The following is a 15,282-nucleotide window of genomic DNA, read 5'->3' as shown; positions in this document are numbered from 1 at the left end:
TGTGCCACACACTTGTGTCGCTTAGCTTAGTCATTGCACCTCTTTTTCTTCTTTGCATCATGTGCTTTTTGGGGACTAGTTTTTTAAAGTGCCATCCTGTCTGACACTGCCGTAAAAGTCCAGGGGTTCTGCCGTATAAGTCCAGAGGTACTGCCATATAAGTCCAGTCCAGTGGTACTGTCTTGTGCTGCATCAGTATAGTGGTGGTGTCTTGTGCTGCCATAAGTCCAGTGGTGGTGTCCTGTGCTGTGTATTATTTGCTCCAAATAAAAGGGTTATATACATTACTTATATTATTATCCAAATAATTTTGACAGGGTTTGCCCTGTGTAGTGTAGAGGTACACTCACCTGTGCTGCATGTTTTTATAGTAGCTCCAAATAAAAGGGTTATTATTAACCAAATTAATTTTCCAGGCTTTGCCGTGTGTGTGTGTGTGTGTGTGTGTGTGTGTGTGTGTGTGTGGTTTAGGGGTATGCTCTCCTGTGCCACCAATATTGTAGTGTATTACATCTGGGCAAATTCCAGCACGTCCCATGTTGTTTGTACCGCACACTTGTGTCGCTTAGCTTAGTCATCCAGCTACCTCATTGCACCTCTTTTTCTTCTTTGCATGATGTGCTGTTTGGGGCCTCGTTTATTAAGTGCCATTCTGTCTGCCATTGCAGTGCCACTCCTAGATGGGCCAGGTGTTTGTGCCGCACACTTGTGTCACTTAGTTTAGCCATCCAGCTATCTAATTGCACCTCTTTTTCTTCTTTGCATCATGTGCTGTTTGGGGCTATTTTTTAAATCTGCCATCATGTCTGCCACTGCAGTGCCACTCCTAGGGGGTAATCCTGAGTTGATTGCAGCAGGAACTTTGTTAGCAGTTGGGCAAAACCATGTGCACTGCAGGAGAGGCAGATATAACATGTGCAGAGAGAGTTAGATTTGGGTGGGGTGTGTTCAATCTGCAATCTAAATTACAGTGTAAAAATAAAGCAGCCAGTATTTACCCTACACCGAAACAAAATAACCCACCCAAATCTAACTCTCTCTGCATATGTTACATCTGCCCCCCCCTGCATTGCACATGGTTTTGCCCAACTGCTAAAAAATTTCCTGCTGCGATCAACTTGGAATTACCCCCCTAGATGGGTCAGGTGTTTGTACCGCAAACTTGTGGCGCTTAGCTTAAGGCCCGTACACACTGGTCGATGTATCGGCCGTTCTCTTGAACGGCCGATACATCGCGGGACCGTCGGCCAGTGTGTACAGGCGATACGTCTGTGAACTCCGTCGTTCACAGACGTATCGCGTCGGCCGCGCAGCACAGCCGACAGCCAATATATCTAACGATATATTGGCGCGTCGCTGTGTGTGTACGGGGCGGTCGGCCGACCGCCCGTACACATGCTGCGGCGGCCGGCGGTGATTGACAGGTTAACTGGGCGGGCGCGAGCGCCCGCCTGCCCAGTTCATGACATCAGTCCCCCGACGGATCGGGCTGTGTGTATGCACAGCACACTGCCCGATCCGTACATAGATATATCTGCAGATCAATTGATCTGCAGATATATCTAATAGTGTGTACCCACCTTTAGTCATCCAGCCACCTCGGTGAAACCTTTTGGCCTAAAAACAATATTATGAGTGGAAATGAAAGTTATTGAGGTTAATAGTACAGTAGGATCAAAATTACACCCAAATTATGTGATTTTAGCTGTTTTTATGTGTGTTTTTTTTAAATCATCCAGATTCAAAACCAGATCCAAAACCAAAACACAAAAGGGTGGTTTTGGCAAAACCAATCCAGATCCAAAATATGAGCATAGAACCAGAACCAAAACCAAAAGACAAAACACGTAAAGTGCCCGACACACATCTCTATTTGTGGTGCTCTAGGTTAGCAGTAAATGAGACAGGTGAGGTAAATGAAAGGATCTGGCACAGCATATACTGTAGGTGGAGAAGCACTTCCAGAGTGTGCAGGAATTGAAGTAGCACTGCTTGATTTCGCAGTAATTGGAGATGTACTTGTAGAAGCAGGAAAAGCAAGAGTAGGTTGATGGAATTCTGCATCATGACTAAGCAATACATATAGATGAACATGCAAGAGTTATAAAAGTAGGAACAAATGGAAAACCACAGACTTATTCCACACTAACAGGAGGCTCACTGCAGTAGTAGTGACTGGAGGAATGCTTCAAAGTGAGCAGCAACAAGAGATATACTATAGGAGCAATTAATGCAGGAACTGGAGGAAAATTCTAGCAAACATCGTAACAGTATTACGAGATGCCTTCAGCAGCAGTCCTTAGAGGGAGATATTAAGATCAGGCAATGCTGCAGAGACCTGGAAGGGTTTAAGTAGGCTGCTTAATTAAAGGTATAATCTGACTGGTTAGTGATGCTCATGGCAGTGCTAGGGTTACCACCTCTTCACTTTCAGATTTCTGTATAGTGGACATGACAAGGGGTATGGACAAAACCTCAGTAGAATTAAGAGCATTTTGTTTATGATTTCAGGTCACCACATGTATCGTTATATGCCACCTACTACAAAAGAACTTATATGCCTCAAAGTCTAGTCATGCCACTTTATATGACTCCACCCCTAATGCCTGTTTATATGTTGAAAAAGTGGCAGCCCTTTGGTCATCTATGCCCTGCATTACATTACTACTCTACATCCCTGACAACTCCACATTCTACAATACATACCTCCATACAGTCCACTACTATGCACACACCTCTATATATTGTAATTAATTACTATATTTAACAACACCAGTGACTCCTCTATACCCTGCATAACATCACTGACCTACTACCCTGCACAACATCAATGTCCCTACGTGCCCTCACAGCCACAGTGTTGGAATAGATATTGTTAGGGGATAAAGGGGCTTATTTTTAAATTAATATTTGCAGGATATCCCCCCAAAACACCCATTTTTATAAATTCCCACAAATAAGTATCTCACAAATGTTAAGTATTTACAGGGGACCACAGCAGATATTGGAGAATTTATGACTGCAAAAGCAGCCCCTGAGGTTTTTATGTGTCCTGCTTTGTTGACAAATTTTTCCAAGCTTTGGAATGTGAAGCATTCTATAGCATGGCCCCAATAGATAATGCTATATTTTTATTTATTTGTTTACTGCTTTTTTTCTTGTAGAAAGCCAGTTTTTGCCTTTTTCAAACCTGCTGGGAAATGTGCACAAAATCTGCAATTTTAAATTCTTTGTAGCTTGATAAATAATAGACAGAGATACATGTGCACAATGATAAAGTTCATAAAAAAAAATCACATATTGTATAGTACAGTATAATTAGATGCATAAAAAAAATTGTGATCACAGTCAAATTAACTAGAATTGTTTAAAATAAGGGTGTATTTATAACTAAAATGTAAAAATAATGGTGAGAGATAGAGCTACATATGGCTAAAGTGGAACAGAGACTGTTGGAGGGCAACGGTTGAAGAAGCATTGGTAGAAAGAAGAGGTGCTCAGGTAGCACTTTCCTGAAAAAGGAGCAGTATGGCCGAGGGTAGGGGAAGAGCTAAAAAATTAAGAGGCTGTACTCCCTCAGTAAATACAGTAGATTAGTAATGCTGACTCTGTTTTATAAAAGACAGCATATGGCCAATTGTAATCCCAAGTGAAGAACCTTCCTCCTTGATGGTAGTCCCTAGATAGGCTATCTGAACATATGTGCACACTAGGCAGCTGCCCAAGGTCCCTTTATTCTGGTGGCTTTTGAGAAGGGTGGGTGATCCACAGGTCCTACGTATAAGCCCAGCAGCCAATTAGACACACTGATCCTGAACTATATCAATTATGCCACTGCTTTTTACAGAATATATAGGATCTGGGCCACAGGGTAGTGGGACATTGCATCTTACAGGGTGCACTTGTAGTGAGCTGGGTGGATTAGGGTCAGTTATCCAGGCTGGAAAAGTCATGATGCAGACATGCAGAGCTGTGTCTCCAGAATACCAGACACATCCATCCAGGATGAGCAGGTCTCCAGACTTTAGATTTGTTATGCCCAGTTTGTCTGGAGATAACCCTAGGTGGTGCCAATGGTGAGCCATTGCCACATTGAATTCTGAGACTGCTGTCCAGGCCTGGCCAGGGAAAGCCACAGTCAGGTAACTTTATAGACAGAATAGGGGAGCCAAACACCCTTCATACTTGATAAGGGATTTGTCTGGTGGATAATGATAACAAAGAGTTGACTAGTTTTTCTCTCTAAGTGTGAATATCTAGGACCACAAGTGCAAAACAATGTTCATGACATAACCAAATAGAACTGTGAGTTGCACATCAGTAATTTGTGTATGAGACTAATACAGGGCATTGATTTGCTTGCTCATCAGGAAAGTGCTTAAGAAATTGTACTCACATGTCTACAATGCTTTGTTGGTAATAGGTAGGAAATAATCTATCAATCTTTGCTTCTGAGCAAAGAGTATAAAAAAGTAAACTTAAATAGCGGACTTTAAATAAATACTTCAAACATAATTTTATAGGTAAAGTTATCATTTTAAATTCTTAAAATATATTTCTGTCTCTAAAATCCTGGTTAAGACACAGAGAAAATGTTAATACCGTACAATCCATTCTATGAATTTTTACCATCCACCTAGGGAATTGTAATGTACTCACAAGTGATCTGATGGGAAAATGGTAAAGTGATAAAGATGCTAAAAAGGAAAAAAGACAATTTATACCAACACTGGGATGCTTATGGGCTAAAACTTACTAAAATACAGGCTAAAGCTTCCCAAAATGCAGTGATCTGGGGGCATATTCATCATGTGAATTATATATTCTGACTCAAAGTGAGCGCTGGCATGGAGACAGCGGATCCAAAAATCAACTGTTTCCACAAATCTTTTCACCACTACTTTTGTAGCAGTTAAATGATTTGGCAGTGCTAGTGCGCCTGCGTGAACTAGGGTTCATGCAGGTGCAAAAAGCAACTGGCATCTGGCAGAATAAGCGGGACAAGGGTGAAGGGATCCAGAAGGATTCCTATTTGCAAGCCAGGACTGCTTCCATTGATAAGCAGCGGGGAGTGTGGAGCATTCGCCGTCTGGGTGAATTCTCCCGCAGTGAAGCTCTGAAAATTTTGTGTTTTTAGAGATTGATGAATGAGGTTTCTATACTAGTGTATGGGGATGCCAGACAATATTGGGAGTGAAAGGTAAGCAGGAGATATTTGTGATATCTCCTGCATTACCTTCATGATGAATGGCTCCAAAATTGGATTGTCACTAAAGTATGTGAAAATGTTCATTTTCACCTAACTCTGTAGAAAGTAAGTGATGATGAATAGATAGATGATGGGATAAATTACATTAGCAATTTGAAAGAAAAACAGATTTACCATAAATTACATAGTTTAAAGTAATTTGATGGGGTATTCATTGAATAAAATATGATACAGTCATGATGGGTGATACAGTATATGTCTGTTTATATGTTGAACAAGTACTGAAAGCAGAATAATACAAAAGAGCACAGTATTGTAGCTAAAACTGTTTTACACAATATGTTGTATTGCTTACTAAATTAATTTTTAACATTTAATTGACCATGTGTATGTAAGATTTAATTTTAGAAAACTACAGTATTAATAGGCTGCATAGCTAAACAAAAGAATAGAATGTAATTCCAGTAGGCGGTGCTAGACACACCCTTCCGATGGTGCGACCCCTAATAAAATGTGTTGCGCACACCTGTGGTAATGCATTATCTGTCCACAACCCTGAGGAGCAGAGTCACAGTGTGGGCGGGGGGTGCCTGCTTGTTTGAGATGGCTTGTTTGAGCTATGTCAGTGACACTGGAAAAAACAAATAGGTAGCAGCCCTGCGCTTACTAACTGCTGCTAGTTCCTAGAGAATAGAGGTTACACCCAGAAACCTCTGAGACCATGGATAATATATAGAAGAAGAACCAAGAACTAGCGCTGCATAGTACACATAAATCTGAAGGTGATCCTTTGTGGCTTCTGTATGATCAACTACTTTATCCCTCTGTGGAATTACACTTACAGGTAATTTCTGTCACGTGTGTCCATAAAAGGTATCTTTATATCTTTTATGTCTGAAACAATGTGCTGTCCCCACACAAATAGAAGTGATACACACTTACAGAATGTTTCTATCTCGCGTGTCCGTAAAGGTATCTTTTACTGCACGAAGATATTCAGTAGTGGAAAGACCCCCAAAAGACTTCACATGATATATAAGCAGGTAGGACAAACTTACATTAGCTTCCTTTCACGCATGCCCATAAAGGTATCTTTTATCTGATGTGTCGTCTCAAAGGAGGATTCAGCGAGTTGATTTCCACAAGAGAAAGTATTTATTACACAAAGTTAAAAGAATGAACAAAGTCCAAACGGAGGAACCCCGGTATCGGCTGCTGATAGAAGACTTGTTTTCTCACTGGCCGGCTGCAGACAGGTAAGCGAGCAGAAACGAAGTCCGAGTCACCGCGTCCAAGGATTCCACAAACAACAGACGGCTTCAACGCGTTTCTGGGAGTTCACTCCCCTTTGTCAAGAAGTGCCATCCTCCTTACATCACCGAATATTTATACCATCTTTGATTATACAGCTGACGGTCATTAGCAGTTGTTACATCATAACATAAAAACATCATAAAATAAAAATATCATACAAGTATATTGATTGTTAACTGTATCATTCTGTATATAAGAAGGAAAAGAACCAGTATTTTCCCTGTACTTTTTAATAGGATCCTAACCAGCTGTAGGCAGAACGCCCCGTTAATTAGACTGCACAGCTGTTGGCATAGATAAAACCTATCCATAAAAACCCACAATAATTACCCTAAAACGGGCAGGGAGCCGTCCGCTTATTGTAATAACAGATAGGGTGTGTAATATATGATATATTGGTTAAAAATTAAAAATTAAAAAAGGTGCTTGCTAATCCGATCACATGATCGGCGGAGGTATGTAAAAAACATGAAATAGTTAAAGGGGCAAGAGCGTCAATACCAACGTTCTAGTCAGGTATACCTAACATGTGAACTCAACTCCAGACGCAGGTTACGGGTATAACTTTGAATTGATTGAATAGAGTGACTTTCCGACAGTTGAAATGGTGTGGAAAATACTGGTTCTTTTCCTTCTTATATACAGAATGATACAGTTAACAATCAATATACTTGTATGATATTTTTATTTTATGATGTTTTTATGTTATGATGTAACAACTGCTAATGACCGTCAGCTGTATAATCAAAGATGGTATAAATATTCGGTGATGTAAGGAGGATGGCACTTCTTGACAAAGGGGAGTGAACTCCCAGAAACGCGTTGAAGCCGTCTGTTGTTTGTGGAATCCTGGGACGCGGTGACTCGGACTTCGTTTCTGCTCGCTTACCTGACTGCAGCCGGCCAGTGAGAAAACAAGTCTTATATCAGCAGCCGATACCGGGGTTCCTCCGTTTGGACTTTGTTCATTCTTTTAACTTTGTGTAATAAATACTTTCTCTTGTGGAAATCAACTCGCTGAATCCTCCTTTGAGACGACACATCAGATAAAAGATACCTTTATGGGCATGCGTGAAAGGAAGCTAATGTAAGTTTGTCCTACCTGCTTATATCTAGAGAGAAAAAAAGGAGGGGAGTATGCTTTGCGCTTGAAACAATATATCAAAAATTAGATGTGCAGTCGGACAAAGAAGATAGACTCAGTACAACTTCAAAATGATAATAAAAAAACACTTTTATGGTATCAATTAAAGCAGAGTATGCCACATATAGAATGAATTAAAATAATGACAGTTTTACAATTTGTTAGATAAACTAAACTGAAAATAAAAATAAACATAAGAATAAAAATAAAACAGTTAAATGATTATATTCAAATGGTGATAATAAAAAAATCACAACACTGGCGTCCCAGTGTATTATTTTGGGTTTGTAATTCCCGCAGGGATAATTGACAGTCTCACAGTCTCAGATATTAATATAGTTCTTTAAAGGAAAGGTGCAATCTGTAATTAATGCTCCCGTGCTGGTTCCTGCGTTAGTGTAGAAACAGGGTCCTCATTAAATGAAATACACGAGGAGTAATAATGTGTGCTTTATTTCCTGTTATAATTACAGCTGGTAGTTGCCGTCTTTCCCGGTAAGGTTTTGTTAATTATAAATATAGCAGCAATGTTCAATTTAGATGGATTTAGCCGCCGTGAACAAACTACTGGGAACGGTTGTTAGGCCCCACAGCGGGGGTCACACAGAACTCACCCGACCAGTGTTTGTACAGCCGTGCGGCAATGATGAATCCAGCGTGCGGCAAAAAGCTGTGACCGAAGCTGTCACGGTTATGCTGAGCTGCGGACTGGGTCCTTTCGGCGGGTATCACCAAGTGAGAAGTGTATCGAGAGTGGGCGTCAACGCGTTTCGTCTCCTAGCAACGGAGACTTCCTCAAGACGGATACTTCCCCTCTCCATGATCACAAATATATACCTGTCTGATTGCTTTCATGGCAATCAGTTGTGGTTAATTGATACTTAAAGTTATTATAAACGATTAAACACAAAATAAGAAACATACTGGAGGTATAAATGTAATAAAATTCATATACAAGTAATATTCTAAGATACTAACCATATGTACTGAGTCAATCTTGTATAGTTTACTAAAATGTAGACTTAATGATTTAATTAGGATCAATTTGGACTTCAATTGTCAAAGTCCATCTGGGTTTTTGTATCACTTAGTATCTGCATGCTTTGTAGCTTCTGATAGTAAACCCACGGATCATGTGTAGATGTTTGTTTTATATTGATATAGTACTTAATGAATAAATTGTGAATAGAGCTACAATAGCCAGTATTTTATTTTAAAAGACCAGACAAAAAAGATGAAAGAATAATGAAAAACTAATAAATAAAAAAAAAATAAACAATATATAAATGTATAGTTTACTAAAATGTAGACTTAATGATTTAATTAGGATCAATTTGGACTTCAATTGTCAAAGTCCATCTGGGTTTTTGTATCACATAGTATCTGCATGCTTTGTAGCTTCTAATAGTAAACCTACGGATCATGTGTAGATGTTTGTTTTATATTGATATAGTATTTAATGAATAAATTGTGAATAGAGCTACAATAGCCAGTATTTTATTTTAAAAGACCAGACAAAAAAGATGAAAGAATAATGAAAAACTAATAGATAAAAAATAAATAATAAAGAGATGATAAAAACCAATGAGGATTTTTTATGCAAAAAAAAACATTTATGCTTGGATAATTTGTTGTCTTTGAGGGATCTTTTAAATTGTTCACAGAAAACACATATAAAAAAAAATTTACAGCCAATAATAGTAATGAAATATGATAATAAAGTAAAATAAAAAATGAAAAATGAAAAAATGAGATGATGAAGGATGAAAAAATACTTTTTAAGCTTTGAAATCAAAAGTGAAAAGTATTCTTTGTTGCTCAGGAAAATATCTATGCTAAAAAAATATATATATTAAACGGGACAGACTAATCTAATAAATTCCGCATATAGCTATAGAAAGTCTGACCTATTTTTATATATATGAGCAAAGATAAGAATTTTTGGACTATTACAGATGAAGGGTTACCTATAAATTTAATCTAGACATGAATAATCTAAAGCTTCATTAAGACCATTTGGATAAAGGGAATCCAATTTAAAAATCCATGATGTTTCCCCCAAACAGAGTTTTCGGAACCTATCACCTCCTCTTTTTGTGCTTGTAAACTGTTCAAGCCCTATAATAGAGAGGGATGATGGATCACCATTGTGTTCTCTTGAGAAGTGGCGGGACACGCTGTGAGTTTGAAGTTTTTTAATAATGTTAAGCCTATGTTCTCTAAATCTTGATTTAATTGATCTGGTAGTTCTTCCCACATACTGAAGAGAACATGCGCATTGTAATAAATATACGCAATATTCTGAGTCACAATTAATAAATTGTTTAATCTGAAAAGTCGTACCATTAGATTGAGAGGTTACACAAGATTCTTTATTCCTCATATATTTACATGTTAGACACACTTTTTTATTACATCGGAAGTTACCTAGCGGTTTCTTTGGTAACCAATTAGAATCTGTATCTATATCTATTGGTCTAAGAAAACTAGGGGCCAGCATTTCTTTTAAATTGGTGTTTCTTTTGAAAATAATTAGTGGTTTATCCGGTAGGCTTTTATTTAGGATTGGATCTTGTTTAACTATCTCAAAATTATTTTGTATTATCTTTTTTATAATATTAGATTTATTATTAAATTTAGAAATAAATTTAACAGAATCTCCTATCGAAAAATTATTCAATTTGTTTTGAGATTTCATTATTTTTTCTTTATTGGAGTTTTTTGACCTATCTGATAGATCAATATTGACCTTCAGAAGTGAATTTGCAAAGACCTGTGAATCCTCTAGGAGATGAGGAGGATAACCTCTTTCTCCAAACTGTTTCAGAAGAACTTTGACTTGAGAGAGAAATGCTAAGTCCTCAGAACAATTACGTCTGAGTCTAGTAATTTGATTTTTTGGAATATTTTTTAACCATGGTTTGTAGTGGCTACTTGAATAGTGTAGGTAATTACCTGTACCTACCGGTTTAATATAGTTGGTAGATATAATTTTGTCATTGTCAATTGAGAACGTGATATCAAGAAAGTGAGTAGTGAAGAAATCAAAATTATAAGTGAATTTTAAATTATAAGAGTTGTCATTCAAAAAATTAACAAAATTAAGTGCTTGTTGGTGACCCCCTTTCCAAATAATGAACAAGTCGTCTATGTAACGGCCATAGAGAACCAGGTTCTCTCTATATGGTTCTCTATGGCCGTTACATAGACGACTTGTTCATTATTTGGAAAGGGGGTCACCAACAAGCACTTAATTTTGTTAATTTTTTGAATGACAACTCTTATAATTTAAAATTCACTTATAATTTTGATTTCTTCACTACTCACTTTCTTGATATCACGTTCTCAATTGACAATGACAAAATTATATCTACCAACTATATTAAACCGGTAGGTACAGGTAATTACCTACACTATTCAAGTAGCCACTACAAACCATGGTTAAAAAATATTCCAAAAAATCAAATTACTAGACTCAGACGTAATTGTTCTGAGGACTTAGCATTTCTCTCTCAAGTCAAAGTTCTTCTGAAACAGTTTGGAGAAAGAGGTTATCCTCCTCATCTCCTAGAGGATTCACAGGTCTTTGCAAATTCACTTCTGAAGGTCAATATTGATCTATCAGATAGGTCAAAAAACTCCAATAAAGAAAAAATAATGAAATCTCAAAACAAATTGAATAATTTTTCGATAGGAGATTCTGTTAAATTTATTTCTAAATTTAATAATAAATCTAATATTATAAAAAAGATAATACAAAATAATTTTGAGATAGTTAAACAAGATCCAATCCTAAATAAAAGCCTATCGGATAAACCACTAATTATTTTCAAAAGAAACACCAATTTAAAAGAAATGCTGGCCCCTAGTTTTCTTAGACCAATAGATATAGATACAGATTCTAATTGGTTACCAAAGAAACCGCTAGGTAACTTCCGATGTAATAAAAAAGTGTGTCTAACATGTAAATATATGAGGAATAAAGAATCTTGTGTAACCTCTCAATCTAATGGTACGACTTTTCAGATTAAACAATTTATTAATTGTGACTCAGAATATTGCGTATATTTATTACAATGCGCATGTTCTCTTCAGTATGTGGGAAGAACTACCAGATCAATTAAATCAAGATTTAGAGAACATAGGCTTAACATTATTAAAAAACTTCAAACTCACAGCGTGTCCCGCCACTTCTCAAGAGAACACAATGGTGATCCATCATCCCTCTCTATTATAGGGCTTGAACAGTTTACAAGCACAAAAAGAGGAGGTGATAGGTTCCGAAAACTCTGTTTGGGGGAAACATCATGGATTTTTAAATTGGATTCCCTTTATCCAAATGGTCTTAATGAAGCTTTAGATTATTCATGTCTAGATTAAATTTATAGGTAACCCTTCATCTGTAATAGTCCAAAAATTCTTATCTTTGCTCATATATATAAAAATAGGTCAGACTTTCTATAGCTATATGCGGAATTTATTAGATTAGTCTGTCCCGTTTAATATATATATTTTTTTAGCATAGATATTTTCCTGAGCAACAAAGAATACTTTTCACTTTTGATTTCAAAGCTTAAAAAGTATTTTTTCATCCTTCATCATCTCATTTTTTCATTTTTCATTTTTTATTTTACTTTATTATCATATTTCATTACTATTATTGGCTGTAAATTTTTTTTATATGTGTTTTCTGTGAACAATTTAAAAGATCCCTCAAAGACAACAAATTATCCAAGCATAAATGTTTTTTTTGCATAAAAAATCCTCATTGGTTTTTATCATCTCTTTATTATTTATTTTTTATCTATTAGTTTTTCATTATTCTTTCATCTTTTTTGTCTGGTCTTTTAAAATAAAATACTGGCTATTGTAGCTCTATTCACAATTTATTCATTAAATACTATATCAATATAAAACAAACATCTACACATGATCCGTAGGTTTACTATTAGAAGCTACAAAGCATGCAGATACTATGTGATACAAAAACCCAGATGGACTTTGACAATTGAAGTCCAAATTGATCCTAATTAAATCATTAAGTCTACATTTTAGTAAACTATACATTTATATATTGTTTATTTTTTTTTATTTATTAGTTTTTCATTATTCTTTCATCTTTTTTGTCTGGTCTTTTAAAATAAAATACTGGCTATTGTAGCTCTATTCACAATTTATTCATTAAGTACTATATCAATATAAAACAAACATCTACACATGATCCGTGGGTTTACTATCAGAAGCTACAAAGCATGCAGATACTAAGTGATACAAAAACCCAGATGGACTTTGACAATTGAAGTCCAAATTGATCCTAATTAAATCATTAAGTCTACATTTTAGTAAACTATACAAGATTGACTCAGTACATATGGTTAGTATCTTAGAATATTACTTGTATATGAATTTTATTACATTTATACCTCCAGTATGTTTCTTATTTTGTGTTTAATCGTTTATAATAACTTTAAGTATCAATTAACCACAACTGATTGCCATGAAAGCAATCAGACAGGTATATATTTGTGATCATGGAGAGGGGAAGTATCCGTCTTGAGGAAGTCTCCGTTGCTAGGAGACGAAACGCGTTGACGCCCACTCTCGATACACTTCTCACTTGGTGATACCCGCCGAAAGGACCCAGTCCGCAGCTCAGCATAACCGTGACAGCTTCGGTCACAGCTTTTTGCCGCACGCTGGATTCATCATTGCCGCACGGCTGTACAAACACTGGTCGGGTGAGTTCTGTGTGACCCCCGCTGTGGGGCCTAACAACCGTTCCCAGTAGTTTGTTCACGGCGGCTAAATCCATCTAAATTGAACATTGCTGCTATATTTATAATTAACAAAACCTTACCGGGAAAGACGGCAACTACCAGCTGTAATTATAACAGGAAATAAAGCACACATTATTACTCCTCGTGTATTTCATTTAATGAGGACCCTGTTTCTACACTAACGCAGGAACCAGCACGGGAGCATTAATTACAGATTGCACCTTTCCTTTAAAGAACTATATTAATATCTGAGACTGTGAGACTGTCAATTATCCCTGCGGGAATTACAAACCCAAAATAATACACTGGGACGCCAGTGTTGTGATTTTTTTATTATCACCATTTGAATATAATCATTTAACTGTTTTATTTTTATTCTTATGTTTATTTTTATTTTCAGTTTAGTTTATCTAACAAATTGTAAAACTGTCATTATTTTAATTCATTCTATATGTGGCATACTCTGCTTTAATTGATACCATAAAAGTGTTTTTTTATTATCATTTTGAAGTTGTACTGAGTCTATCTTCTTTGTCCGACTGCACATCTAATTTTTGATATATTGTTTCAAGCGCAAAGCATACTCCCCTCCTTTTTTTCTCTCTAGATTTTAACGTTGCAACCTGGCAAGTTGTTTATGCTTAGCTGCTGAAACATCTCAAATATATAACTATTTACACTATTACAGCGCCGGGTTATCACAAACGGTCTCCGTTTTGTGATCTCTTTCTTTTCCTACCTGCTTATATATCATGTGAAGTCTTTTGGGGGTCTTTCCACTACTGAATATCTTCGTGCAGTAAAAGATACCTTTACGGACACGCGAGATAGAAACATTCTGTAAGTGTGTATCACTTCTATTTGTGTGGGGACAGCACATTGTTTCAGACATAAAAGATATAAAGATACCTTTTATGGACACACGTGACAGAAATTACCTGTAAGTGTAATTCCACAGAGGGATAAAGTAGTTGATCATACAGAAGCCACAAAGGATCACCTTCAGATTTATGTGTACTATGCAGCGCAAGTTCTTGGTTCTTCTTCTATATGTCAGTGACACTGCCGCTACCTCTTGGTATGAACAGAGACAGCTTGCAGGAAGCGGAATCTAGGGTGACCTGCAGTGTGCAGGCACTTCCCACACTTTTTGAGAGCTGGTAGGGTGAAGCACTCTCCTCCTCAGCTCCAATAGCTACAGGTAGGAAGCACCTGCATCAATCTGTACTGTGTGTGTCATGCATGTGGGTGGTGGTGGAAGGCATATTTAATAAATGTTGGCAGCTGCTATGTTTATGTTTTAAGTGAAAGAGGGGGGGGGATGTTTAAGTAAAAGGTGTGTGTTTTTAAGTGAAAGTGGTGTGTACAGTACTTCTTTGGAAACTTTTGACTGGTATTTCAAAATGTGACAGCTACTAGTGTGTTTATTGTAGGGCATGGTTTAGGTTACCAATTGCCTTACAGCTGTACTGGGAACTCTATAAATTGTGTAAAAACATATATAATATATACCACAAACTCACACCACTGCGCGCACACACACACACACACACACACACACACACACACACACACACACACACTCTCTATCTCTCCCTCCCTGCCTGAGAGACACACACACACTTACTGCCTAATGTGTAGAAAAAAGGGGGTTCTGTTGCTGTAATATGTAACAAAAGCAGACTCTGCTGCCTAATGTGTAAAAAACGGGGACTCAGCCTACCTTATGTGTAAAAAGGGGGACTCTGATGCCGTAATGTGTAAAAGGGGGACTCTACCTGCCGTACGGTGTAAAAGGGAGCTATGGGGCCATGCCCCTTCCCCATGAAGCCACGCCT

The sequence above is a fragment of the Pseudophryne corroboree genome, chromosome 5, assembly GCF_028390025.1.
Source record: "Pseudophryne corroboree isolate aPseCor3 chromosome 5, aPseCor3.hap2, whole genome shotgun sequence".
In the NCBI taxonomy this organism is placed as follows: domain Eukaryota; kingdom Metazoa; phylum Chordata; class Amphibia; order Anura; family Myobatrachidae; genus Pseudophryne; species Pseudophryne corroboree.
Note: the sequence above shows the minus strand (reverse complement) of the source record.